The sequence below is a fragment of the Astatotilapia calliptera genome, chromosome 4, assembly GCF_900246225.1.
Source record: "Astatotilapia calliptera chromosome 4, fAstCal1.2, whole genome shotgun sequence".
Taxonomy (NCBI): domain Eukaryota; kingdom Metazoa; phylum Chordata; class Actinopteri; order Cichliformes; family Cichlidae; genus Astatotilapia; species Astatotilapia calliptera.
The window spans coordinates 32,340,462-32,354,459 of record NC_039305.1 but is presented as its reverse complement, the minus strand read 5'-3'; the positions used below and the strand labels follow the sequence as shown (position 1 = coordinate 32,354,459).

The following is a 13,998-nucleotide window of genomic DNA, read 5'->3' as shown; positions in this document are numbered from 1 at the left end:
TGGAGGGTCCGAGAGGCCCGTTCAGCCTCCTGTCTCCGCTGGAGGGTCCGAGAGGCCCGTTCAGCCTCCTGTCTCCGCTGGAGGGTCCGAGAGGCCCGTTCAGCCTCCTGTCTCCGCTGGAGGGTCCGAGGGGCCCGTTCAGCCTCCTGTCTCCGCTGGAGGGTCCGAGGGGCCCGTTCAGCCTCCTGTCTCCGCTGGAGGGTCCGAGGGGCCCGTTCAGCCTCCTGTCTCCGCTGGAGGGTCCGAGGGGCCCGTTCAGCCTCACGCCTCCGCTGGAGGGTCCGAGGGGCCCGTTCAGCCTCACGCCTCCGCTGGAGGGTCCGAGGGGCCCGTTCAGCCTCACGCCGCATCAGCTGGAGGGCCCGAGGAGCCTGTCCAGCCGCCATCTGCGACCGCCTCGTCATCACCTGGCCCAGCTACATCCGCCTGTGCTTCTGCTACGCCTGGCCCGGCCTCGGCCTCTGCAACCTCGCCTGGCCCGGCCTCGGCCTCTGCAACCTCGCCTGGCCCGGCCTCGGCCTCTGCAACCTCGCCTGGCCCGGCCTCGGCCTCTGCAACCTCGCCTGGCCCGGCCTCGGCCTCTGCAACCTCGCCTGGCCCGGCCTCCGAGTCTTCGTCTGCTGCAGCCTCTTCAGAGCCTTCGTCTGCCGCAGCCTCCTCTTCAGAGCCTTCGTCTGCCGCAGCCTCCTCTTCAGAGCCTTCGTCTGCCGCAGCCTCCTCTTCAGAGCCTTCGTCTGCCGCAGCCTCCTCTTCAGAGCCTTCGTCTGCCGCAGCCTCCTCATCAGAGCCTTCGTCTGCCGCAGCCTCCTCATCAGAGCCTTCGTCTGCCGCAGCCTCCTCATCAGAGCCTTCGTCTGCCGCAGCCTCCTCATCAGAGCCTTCGTCTGCCGCAGCCTCCTCATCAGAGCCTTCGTCTGCCCCAGCCTCCTCATCAGCCGCCTCGTCTGCCCCAGCCTCCTCATCAGCCGCCTCGTCTGGTCCAGCACCCTCATCAGCCGCCTCGTCTGGTCCAGCACCCTCATCAGCCGCCTCGTCTGGTCCAGCACCCTCATCAGCCGCCTCGTCTGGTCCAGCCTCCGCTTCTGCCGCCTCGTCTGGTCCAGCCTCCGCTTCTGCCGCCTCGTCTGGTCCAGCCTCCGCTTCTGCCGCCTCGTCTGGTCCAGCCTCCGCTTCTGCCGCCTCGTCTGGTCCAGCCTCCGCTTCTGCCGCCTCGTCTGGTCCAGCCTCCGCTTCTGCCGCCTCGTCTGGCCCTGCGCCCACCGGGCCATGGCCGGCACGCCTGGGACTGGAGGGCCGCCGCTGCCTTCCGCGCGGTCGGCCTCCTGAACTGCTCCGTCGTCGCCGCCGCCGCTGCCTTCCGCGCGGTCGGCCTCCTGAACTGCTCCGTCGTCGCCGCCGCCGCTGCCTTCCGCGCGGTCGGCCTCCTGAACTGTTTCCGCGTCTCCGCCGTTGCCTTCCGCGCGGTCGGCCCCCTGAACTGCTCTGTGTTTTGGGTTGTTTTCTTGGGCTCCGGTGTTTTCTGTGCTCTTTGTTTTCTGTTCCGAGCCCTCCGTCCTGGGCCCCCGCCGCCCGCCCTGGGTTGTTTTCTGTTTGGTTTTGTTTTTCTGTGTTTGGGCTGTCTGGAGCCAGCCCTTGAGGGGGGGGTACTGTCACGGTCCTGGGTCTCCTGACCCAGCGTTTTTAGTTCTTTGTGATTTTCGTATTATTGTACTTGTGTGATTTATTCCATGGCTTCTAGTTTTGATCCCTTGCCCTTCATGTCTCCCTGTGTGCCCCTCTGTGTATCTGTGAGCCCTCGTCTCTCCTTATGTTTTATTCCATGCTTCCCCTGCCCATCATGTCTAAGTTCTCCCCGTGCTCTCTCTTCCCCCTGTGTGCCCTCTATGTATTCATGAGCCCTCGTCCCCTTTCGTGTTTATTCCGTGTTTCCCCTGCCTGTTACGTTGGTGTTCTACTCGTGCTCTCTCTCCTCCTGTCTGAACCTCTGTGCTCCTTGTTTCACCTCTCCCGTCAGTGTTCAGTTCACCCCGCCCTGTCTCGTTATGGTTATCAGTGTCACCTGTGTTCCCCGTGTGTTCCCACTCCCCTCGTTAACCCTCTGTGTATTTCTGTCTGCGTCTCCCTCTGTTCAGCGTGACGTCGTCCCTCATGCTGTGTGTGATTCCCCCGTGTTTCCTGGTGAGCTTTATGTTAGTTTTTCCCAGTTTAGTTTTGTATCTCCTATTATCTTTGGTCAGCAATAAAGCTGCTTTTTGAGTTCATCCCCGTGTGTGTGAGTTTTGCATTTTGGGTCCTCCTCCTGCCGGCCACACAGCCGAGCCTTGACACTATGGATCTTGTGCTCAGAGCTTGTTCTTGTGCTGCCATGATTAGTGCCTCTGTGCTGTCTTTCAGTCCAGCTTTGTCCAGCCACTGGTAGGATTTCTGGATATCAGCCACCTCCTCTATCTGCCGGTGGTACATACCGTGCAGGGGCCTGTCCTTCCATGATGGTTCCTCGTCTCCCTCCTCTTTCTTGGGTTTCTGCTGCCTGAGGTATTCACTGAGCACTCGGTCAGTTGGGGCCATCTTCCCAATGTATTCTTGGATGTTCGTTGTCTCATCCTGGACTGTGGTGCTGACACTCACCAGTCCCCGGCCCCCTTCCTTCCGCTTAGCGTACAGCCTCAGGGTGCTGGACTTGGGGTGAAACCCTCCATGCATGGTAAGGAGCTTTCTTGTCTTTATGTCAGTGGCTTCTATCTCCTCCTTTGGCCAGCCTATTACCCCAGCAGGGTACCTGATCACGGGCAGGGCGTACGTGTTGATGGCCCATATATACACACACACACACACACACACACACACACACACACACACACACACACACACACATCACTGACTTTCAGCTTGTTGTGTTTGTGGATATATGACTGACTTTAATTATTAAACATTCGCACATAAATAAGTGACGTCATATTCAGTACTTTTGACAGTTCACTCTTCGGCCGCTCCATCTTATTAGGGAAATTCCATATATATATATATATATATATAAATGTAAAGTTCAAAACTCAACCCCATCATTAATTTGTTTTTGATTGAAATTGAATATTACTTAAACTCTCTTAAATTAAATTCCAATAAAAAAGGTTTATCATTGATTGAAGTTCATTCAGAAATGTTTAACGAATGAGCTGTCACAACTTTCAAGTACAAAGTTGTTATGAAGTCTGTCACATTCCCCCCTTTTCTTTTTTTTATCCTTTATTTATTTATCCTTCTTATTTCATTGTACTGTATATTGTTACTCTTATTTGCCTTGTATGTCTACCATACAAACTGAACTGGAATGACTGACTGTTCGCTTTATAAGTTCAATAAAGTTTGGAAAAAAAACCCCTCTTCGGCCGCTCCCTTCTGCCGTATTTTGCGGCAAAATTATCCACACCCACCGCCGCGCTATGAATTGTGGGATATATGGGACCACGAAGCGTGCACCGGACCACGCTTGATATTTGGGGAAATCAACGGCGCATTTGAAGTACACTTCGAATTGGGACAGCCGTAGTCGCGTGGCGGTGACTTAACCGCACTTGAAATGCATACTTCAAGCGCGCAGACTCTGAATTGGGACACAGCTAGTGCGGGAGCAGCGGCTTCGCTCATGCGCGATTCATTTGCCTTTTGGACGCACAGGTGTGAACGTCTCATGTCCGGATAGCAGCTGGGGAGGACTGTCCTCCGCCTGGGAGTGCTTTGGCACGGGTGAGGTGCCCACCGCAGCACCGCTGCTTGTTGAGAGTAAGAGCGATACGCGTTTTCACGTCAAAAAGTCGTCATAAATAAGTCTCCAATAATACCAGAAAAAGTCGCCAGATTTGTCGCTAGTCGCTTTTTAGAAAAAAAGTCGCTAAGGGGTCTGAAAACTCGCTAAATATAGCGACAAAGTCGCTAAGTTGACAACACGGCCACAAGCACTGCTAGGAGGAGGAGGAGACTGCACTCGTGCACCCACCACTGTGGGGTTGAACCAAGGGCGTAGATTTGGCATGGACGGAAGGGACGTGTCCCCACCAATATCCAGCGATTATTGAATTGTCCCCACCAATAATTTGATCTCTTCGAGTATGTTAGGTGACGGCTGTGTGCGGACAGGAATAGGACCCAAGGTGCAGACTCCGGAGACAGAACTTAAACCAAAACAGCTTTAATGCTGAACGCAAACATCACATAACTAGAAAAACTCAAAATATACTAACACCGGTGGACTGGCAAAACACACAGCAAAATAAACGGTAGATCGCGACACTGACACAGAGAAACACTGGGCTTAAGTACACAGAGGGAGCAATCAGGGAATGAGTAACAGGAGGGAAACACAGCTGGGGCAAATCAGAACTGACGAGACAAAAGGAAGTGTAAACTGAACACACTGAGATAAGACAGAGACCTTCAAAGTAAAACAGGAAACACATAACACAGACTCACATGCAGGCACTACAGAGGGAACAGAGACGTGGGACCAGGGCAGACACAAACACTGACTGAACACGGGGATATAGAAACTAAGGATACACAGAGACGCAAACTAGACAAGGGGATACAGGTGATAGGGGAGACAGAGCAACTAAAGAAGACAGAGACATAAACCATAAGACAGAACTCAAAGAAACCAAAGACTAAAAAGTATAAATAATATAATAAACTCAAATACCCTGGGTCAACGACCCAGGCATCCTAACAGAGTAAAGAAAAACTAACCCGATAGAAAAAAAGAAAAAAAAAAACCCCCAAAAAAACCAACATCTGTCGACGTCTCATTCACCCAGCGGTGCAGAAAGAGTTAAATCACGTGCTCTACTGAAGTCCTATGTCATGTGACAAATATGGCCAATGTGATTGGCTGAGCCTTTCAGGGAGCTGTTTAGTTCTAGCAGTGGCAAACCTGCGCTGCCAGGAGGAGAGGAGGACGACAGCAAAGAGGAAGAATCTGGATATAAGAAAGTCTTTTTCAAAGAAACCTGTAAGTCACTTAAAGCCAAGTTCACTCATAAAATGTGTCATAATAACGTTACAGGCTGTGCTAGGCTTTGGCCCACATCAGTCTAAAACTGTATGTAACCATGAATAACGTGTTTGGGAAACTAACTGCACAACAGGCAGCACTATTAGTTCTCTCAGTCTCAGAGCAGCATTTCTAATTTTGATTAAAGCTGTCAGAGAAAACTGCAGCCTCGAGCAGCCAGGATATTAGTTTACAGAGGCTGTTAAAATTATATGTCTAACGTTAAATGTTGGTGACACAATAATTTCATCCTAATGGTGCTGACATATTCATAGGGTTAAATTTTGAGACAAAATGTCATGAGGTAGTCATGATTTTGCAAATATTCCAAACAACACAAAGCTCAGAGAGTAATGGTGACACAAGATCACAGGTGAAATGATGACTTGATGGTTCATGACTGTATTTGAAGCACATGTGTGACTGCATGTATGTGGAGTGTCTCACTGTTATTCATCAGGTGACAGAGGCAGCTCTGCCATGTTGTAGCTCAGAGGTGAAGAGGCGAGCTCACAGGTGACTGATGATTAACTAGTATTTATTATCATGACAATTGTTAGGCTGCTGATGTAAATTGATTCATTAGTGTATATTTGACAAAGAATCTGAATTGACATGTCTCACTTTTTATATGGCACGAATCAATGTGTTATTTTGTCAGGTGGCAATATGTCCTTGTGCAGTCAGAGGGGAGGAGCCAGGGCCAAAGCTGAGGCACATCAAGCACAGAATAATACTTTTAATCTGAGGATAAAACGCAGGTACTGAGGCTGAAAGAAGCTTCAGTGCTCTCAGAAGACTAAAAAGATGGGTAAGGTTAACAATGACTCAAATGAGATTAAACAATGCTGCTGTGTGTCCACCAGGAGAGGCTGGACAGTATAGATGGAAAACCAATATGCCAGCAGTTTATCTCAGTTAACGAGAGGAGCAGGCATGTGTTTGGCTGCTTCACATAGTGGACATTGAGTTGTTGTGTGGGACACCAGTAGCTGTAACAGTGTGGAGCAGGGAAATTATTTTACTGCTATTGTTAAATAATCATCATCATTACCATTGCATTAATAATAGAATCTGCAGCATTGATATTGTATTCAGAGGTTCAAACAGTGTGTGTCTTTTAGAAAGAATAAGTTGCAGGCTGACAGGAAGTTGCAGAGAGTTTGCAGAAGGGAAAGCAGAAGTGAAAGCAGAGTCTAAGTTATTCTGAGCAGGTTAGACGAGGCTATTTGAATTACTAGCTTATTCAAATTGTCTGTTATACTTTTATATTCTTTTATTAAGCTCTTAGTAGAGGTTCTTGATTAAAACATTTATTCAACATAGTACATATAGTTTCAGTTAGGTTATTACACATAAGGATGAGCCTCTGGTCTGGTAAAAGGTCAGAAGTGCAACGGGTGAGATGAGAGGGCATGTAGGGTCAACACATACACACACACACATTAGCAGACTCATTTATAGGTGAGAGGTTGGTCATGTTTGTCTCTGGAAAGAGGAACAGCGTCTGGTAGGATGTGGGGCTCGTGTTCCAGACGAGACGAAGACAACGTTCTTTTAAACTGTGTTAAAAGTCATTGTGGTTTTGATCTGACGTGTGTATATATTCTGTCTGTGACGTATGAAGGGGCGTCGTTAATTCAAACCCTGATGCTATAAAAATCTGTGTATGCTTTGACTAAGTCGAAGATCAAGTGCTGTCTGCGTACAGACTGGTCTTCCCACGCGTGTATTCATTAAAATCAATTGTTTGACCAAGATCTTCTGGACCTGGTTGTTTGTACTCTCCTTCCTCAATATTTGAACCTTAACAACAGTAGTTCATGTTTAGAATAAAAAAAAATCCCAGCTCACTGACTTGATCGGGGCAATAGTGCCTAAAATGTTGCATAATGTTGCTGAGAGATCTTTTACTCTGTGTTAATCTTAGACGAGTAGTTTTATGGACAAAACCCAGCAGGTCATTCAATGTTTCCTTAGTGCTGATGTGTCAGAGATGTTGGTGTAACTGAAGTAATGTTGTTAAGTCCTTAAAGTCATATTCTTTTATTGTCATGACTGTATTTGAAGCTATTTTTATTTTTGTATGATACCTGATTTATATGGAATATGGCTGAAGTAAACTAAAGCCTAAAATACTTAGTCAGTCATTTGTTTAATAGTAATTTAACATTATATAATTCAAATGTAAAACTATGAATTGTAATTTTAAATGGTTTAAAAGCAGGTAGAATAGCATATGTAGGCAAGTATATTTCTCCTTTTCTCAAGAAGCGAAGACAAAAAGGGGAAAAAAAAGAAACAGGGCAGGGTTCGGTGGTTGAATCATCTGTCCCCACCAATGCCAAAACCAAATCTACGCCCTTGGGTTGAACTGTTGTCCACTGACCTCACTGTAAATATGTCCACTGTCTTCTTCTTTCTACACCAGCTCTGACAATCAGTCATAACCAGAGCATTATCATTCACAGCGTGTAAAATACCGACAACCCGTCACAATCGTCTGTGTTTTATGTGCCGGGTTGAGAATGTGTTGGCCTAACGCCTGAACCTCAGCATTATTGAAGCAGTGTGGGATCATCTTGACAAGGAAAGCCTGCTCTAGATATGACTCTAGCTAATCAGTGTATCCCTGTGCCATGGTGAGTCCTGACCTGATAGGTGTTCCCATGAGTATCCGTATGACTCATGGCTGTTATAACTGTTGCGGCTCCTCCAACCTATGGCCGCGGCAGGCTAAACATGAGGACACAGATGACGCGCAGCAATGAACACATAAAATACACTGTAACATTTGCTCCTTTTATTCCACATGCAACTGTCCAATATACAAATCAGCACATGGGATTAACTATTAAACAAATGCACAGATTGCACAAACAAATAACTGCAATTTACCAATAACTGCACTAACTACAATGTCAAATTACAACTTAGTCTATGGTATCAATTAGTGCACAAATATACAAAAACCATCAAGTTACAGTTAAAATACATCAAAATCATTCAAGCTGCGGTCCACAGAAAGTTTTGCCTCAGGCTCACCCTACCTTTCTGCTCATCAACATCAGGTGCTGTGAACAGGTGAGTGCAACCACATTTATCATCTACCACACCCATGAGACACGCCCCACACCCGTGCACCAATAGAGATTGACAGCCCATGTGACTTTCGCACATTGCATGCCGTGAACTCGTGGCAAAACAATCCAAGTACCGCATCAAATGCAAGCATTTGCAGCACCGCAAAACGTTCATTCTTCTGTTCCAATACCTTCTTGTTTTTCTTTGCCCCCCAAAAAGGTTCTGTACAAAACGAAGGAGAACAATGCCGGTCCGTACAAAGACAGACTTAATGAAAAGACAAAGAAAAGATACGAGGAAAAAAAATCAAAGGAGTGAAAGGGTCAGACCCTGACGAGCACACAGAGGGACAAAAGACGTTAGCGTGCTGCCCAACTTTCACCACGCTCATATTTATAATCATACGGTTCTTGGAGTGAGTGCATACACTCATGAAGTTTAGTAACTTCAGGTCACTGCAACAAGCCCAGGTACAGTTTACCGACGGATGGGTACAGGACCTTGAAACGCACCGTGTAGAACGAAAGACCATCGTACGTATCATAAGTTTACCAGTCTCACAAATCGTCGTCATAAATACACATTCGTTAACCGTTTATTAATAGGACCTTTGAGCTCAACGGTAATTAATTAGTAGTGGAAATAATTTCTGGTAGCATCACAGAAATGTAGCAGTGACAATAATATTGTATGCTGTAATCGTACTGGACAATTAGTGATACAAAACAACTGTTTTATCCTGTGAATAAAAGTATATGTTTTTGTCAATGTACCATAATAACAGAAGCGAAACACAATATTGTGTCAGGACAATTCACTATTTATGCACAATAAACAAAGGAGCATAGCGCGACAATTTCTGTTCAGCGCCAGACTTGCTTGTAACCTATATCACCAATTATGTTAAGAAAAATGACGCATTAACTACAACAGCAGACTGACCTTCGTGGAAATGCTTGGAGCAGACTAACATGTGAGCTGGAGGGTTCTGGGACGTTATATTTGGTCTTTGAATGGCTGCAATCCAGTCGCGTCTTTGTTACTTCGGAAACATGGCTCGAACAATTTCTCTTCAACGACGTAATCCGATAACAACCGATCTCTTTACCCGTCGGCTTCCCGTGGCTGTCATGCGACCGGCTATTGCAGTTAATAATACAACAGCTTCTTGACATTTTTGTGTTTCTTTTTATCGCTGTGTAACTGAGTTCAATTGAAAACCTGCGTGCGCTAGTACCTCTTGCCATGAGTTCCCAGAATTCTTTGCGGTTTTACCCCTGAGTGACGTCACATTTTCAATCTCTATACAGTGAGTCCATTTAAACCAACCCACTTAGTCAAAAAAGGAACTCGTATGGCTCCTACATACCAGCCCCTAATTATTTTAGAGCAATAATTACATCATACTTACCATGTACTTACTTGGCTCTCTGTGAAGGCAGTCGCACTTTTCTCCTCTCCTCCTTCCCCTTATCTTCCCTGCTTAGCCTCTTGTGTCCTGTCTTGTCTCGCGTGCACTACTTTTCCCTTGAACAGTCTCTCACTGTCGTTCTCTAAAACCTAACAGAGAATTATGGATTTGATCAACTGGTCTCTGAACGCTATTGACACCCTCTTCTCAACGAGAAGTCTGGGCTCGGGAGAGCCCGAGTGCCCTGGAGGGACTTTCCCTGCCGGATACACGATGGATGGGTGGCAAACCTGGAGGATCTTGTGCCTGGCGGGACTGTCTATCGAGGACGCTGAGGATATTTACCTATTCGGAACCATGATAACAGGGTTCTTGCTGATCGGAGCTGGCTTGGCCCTGACTTATCGGAGAAATAAGAGAGCGGAACCAGCTGTTCACACCCCCCCTAAGCTGACCGCTGGAATTGAAGCGATGGGACGAGGCGCGGCCTCCCACACCGAACGCAGCATGGTTAACACCTTGGAGACGCTTACAGCTGCCGTGAAGACTCAAACTAACACCACTGAGCGTATGATGGGATACATCAGAGAGAGGCCTGCTCACAATAACACCCTTGAGCGAAAGTTGGATAACATCGCAGAACGGCTCACTGCAGGTGTGGGGTCTCAGAACCAAAAGAATGACAACACCACGGAACAGAAGCTTGATACCATCATGGGGAGGCTCGCAGCGCTCCAACGGGAAATCGAGGCCCCAGTGTCAGAGTGCTAAATTCGCTGCTCGCATAAAGGAGAAATCAACAATATTCTACATTTGGACACCACGGCGCCAGCTGCTCAGGCCCAAGGCTGGAGCCCACCAAAACAACTCCCTGATAACGACTGTGTGATGACTATTCTTCCCATCCCATGAAGGACACCTGGATCGGCTGGAGGACTGTTTACTTAGCCTGATACAGCGAAGGACACTGTCTCAGCTGAACTATGGCCACGCACACACATACACTTACACTGATAAGCACGCACTCATCCCCTCCCTTCCAAACGCCTTCGATGCTTGTTCCTGCGGGGGAAGGCAGCGGGTCTGTGTGCCGCGCTGAAATGGTAGCATGGTGCAGGACGACTGCTGTGTTCCTTCGAATCACCCCCCACCCCCCTATCCATCCCCTGTGGCTTGTCATGTGCTCTGATGTTGTGATGTGGACATTAATGTGCTCTCTGTGCAGAGGAATTTTTTTTTGTTTCCTGTTCTCATGCTGTCCTCCCATAGGTTGCCCAGCGTGAGAAGAGGTCTCTTTTTTTTCCTCTTGTACTTTTCCCAATGTTGTGTAATTTTTTCAGTGTTATTCTCCCAACGCTGCCGATCTCCGACTGTATTCCCTTGTGTTGTCAGGTCAGACATGTACTGTACTTGCCTCCATCGACGTCGTCCATACACGTCCCCCTTCTGAAACACTCCTGGTGGTATCAATGGCTTGGTCTTAAGCAGCAACAGATGGTTAGGAGTCAAGGCCTCCAAATCATTAGGATTAGTAGAGGCTTTGGTTATTGGTCTACTGTTCACAATAGCCTCTGCCTCACAATGAACTGTACAAAGGCCTTCTTCGTCCAAATTCTGCACTTTCAAAATGGAATTTAACACCTTCCTGACAGACCTTATGAGACGTTCCCAAACACCGCCATGACGGGAACCAGCAGGGGGATTAAAAAATCCACTTTATGCCCTTTTGCAGCAGCATCTCAGGAATCTGTTCCTGATTCCATCCTTCCACTGCCTCTTTCAACTCACGTTCGCCACCCACAAAGTTCACAGAGCACACTTCTTCCAGTGTAACCTCCTGGTCCAGTATTATGTCATTTCCTCTGGGAATATTCCTGTCCTGTTGCTGTCGGTTGCCACCAAACATGAACCCAAAATCACCAAAGAAACTGGAGAAGATCTTGCTGTGAGAGCTGTGGTGACCCTCTTTTAGCCTGTACTCTCCATACATGTCATACTGTTTCCTTTTCTCCTTATCTGAGAGGACCTCATAGGCTGCCCCCAAGTCTGCGAACTTGTCCAGGGCTTGCGGGTCGTCTTGGTTTCTGTCGGGGTGTAACTGCAAAGCCAGCTTTCTGTAGGCCTTCTTGATGTCCCTGATTGATGCACTCTTGTATTCATTTGCATCAACAGCATTAACTAAATTGGCCATTTTAATCTCTGGATCATTTACAGAGAGCTTTCCAAAATCAAGGTTCACTGGCCAATTAATTTCTGGTTCAGCAAGAAACTTTGGCCCTGACAACCAGGAATCATCCTTGACAAACTTCCGTTTAAGGCTCACAGCTCGCTGTTCTACAGCCTTCCTATTATTTGACATTTTTACCTGATTGCACCTAAAAGGTAAACCAATGGTGTAATGACCATCAACCAACTTAACAGAGTCCATCACTGACTTCATAAGCTGCTGATCTTCTCTAGACAAAGCAAACTGCTCATCCTGAATACATTCTGGAAAATCAGCCTTCATTTGACCTTCCCACAGCTCATCCAATCTTGACACGGAAATCCTATTGACACTCACATCAAAAATGTCAGTCTTACGATCTTCTCTGAGAGTCACCGTCCAACCCAGCATAGTTTTTACCGCATAGGGACCTCCTTCCTGACTTCTAACAACCTCCCATGGCTCTAAAGCCTTGGGCACATTGGTCCCGATCAACAGGTCTACCCCGGAATTTATCTCCAGTATCTTAATATGGCGCAAATGTGGCCATCTACTGAGATCTTCCTGTCGAGGAATATTACATTGATGAACAGGCATGCTTTTCTGAGTAAATAAGTCAGGCAAGTCACCGTAGTGATCTAAATCCAAACCAGCTACTTCCAAATCTGAAACCACGTAACTACTGACCATTTTCTCCTGACCCATTGTCCGCAAAAGAATGCCAGTTTTCCTTCCTGAAAGATTCAACCTATTCATGAGCCCTTCAGTACAAAATGAAGCTGAGCTCCCAGGATCTAGAAAAGCATAGGTTACCAATGACTGAGTACCTTTCTTAGACTTCACTCTAACTGGTATTATGGACAGAGCACTATTTTGCTCACCGGCCCCAATAACACCACTGCTTTGCACAGCACATGAAGGACCTTCATCTGGTGGTTCTCTCCCTCCTATAGTTTGCACTGAAACACTTTCCCTCTGCTTGGAGTGAATATGTAAGAGTGTGGGGTGTTTCTGATTACAAACTTTACACAAGAGACGTTTCCTACAGTCCTTGCTTCTGTGCCCAATGCGCAGACAACTAAAACACACACCATTCTCTTTCAAAAAATATAATCTTTCACAGTGTAACTTTCTTTCAAATGAAGGACACAAATCCAACATATGCCCTGCTCCACAAAACAAGCAAACTTTGGTCACAACTGAACCACTCTCTCACCTCAACACTGGCTCAATCTTCCCTTCCACCTTGGCCACCGTAGTAGCAAAATTACTCCTCTTAGCCTTAGGGTAAAACTAAGACTTAACATTCCTCGCCTCTTTTCTGATGGCTGTTGGAGGATCCTGTATGTCTCCAAACAATGGGTCACTTGCGATCTTAACTTGCTTTTCGACAAACTCAACAACGTCGCAAAAAACCACTTTACGTTGAAATCTTTCCTGCAGACAACATTCCTCCACTTATCCCTGAGCTTATAAGGCAACTTTTTTATAACTGCTTGCATATTAGCAGAGACATCCAACTCATGCAAGGACTCAACGTCTCCCATTGCATTACAACATTGCCTTAATAAACACCCATATTCCTGCAACGCCTTCACATCATCAGATTTTATAGATGGCCATTTACTGACCCTTTCGATGTAGGCAGCAGCAATTTTCAGCGAATTGCCAAAGTTCTCTTGGAGCAAAGATTTAGCTTTAGCATATCCATACTCAGCAGGCATATACTGACAGCTTCTGACCATTTCTCTTGGATGGCCTCTAGTGTATTGCTCGAGAAAATATAAACAATCCTTAGCACTGTGAGCTTGACTCTCCACCATGTGCTCAAAAGCTCTCATAAATGTTTGATATTGCAAAGGATCACCATCAAATAACTGAATGTCACGACTTGGTAGCAAAAACAGAGACTGCTGCTCAGCTAATAAAGTTGTAATTTCATTTTGTTTCTTCAAAACTGTGACTAGATGATCATAACCCTCACTACCTTGCACTGTATGTGTAAGAGGTTTCGATTGTGCGTGAGACTGCGACATCATCCGAGTAGTCGAAACTGCACCTGGAAATACTTGATACAACTTCGTCTCTGACTGTTCCAACGAAACGACCTTGGGCTGAGAAATATTTTTAACCTTGGGCCTTACATCCAATACCTGCGCTTGATGATCACTTGCATCAACACCCTGATATGGTCGCTCTGGTAACACAGGTTTGAATGTCGGAGCATTGGGATTTAAAAACGACTAAACT

At 46.8% G+C, this 13,998-nt stretch overlaps 1 pseudogene; it reads right to left on the bottom strand.

Moving 5' to 3' along the window:
* Positions 1 to 11,244: 11,244 nt before the first annotated feature.
* Positions 11,245 to 11,848, bottom strand: LOC113019955 (dnaJ homolog subfamily B member 11 pseudogene; annotated as a pseudogene).
* Positions 11,849 to 13,998: the final 2,150 nt, after the last annotated feature.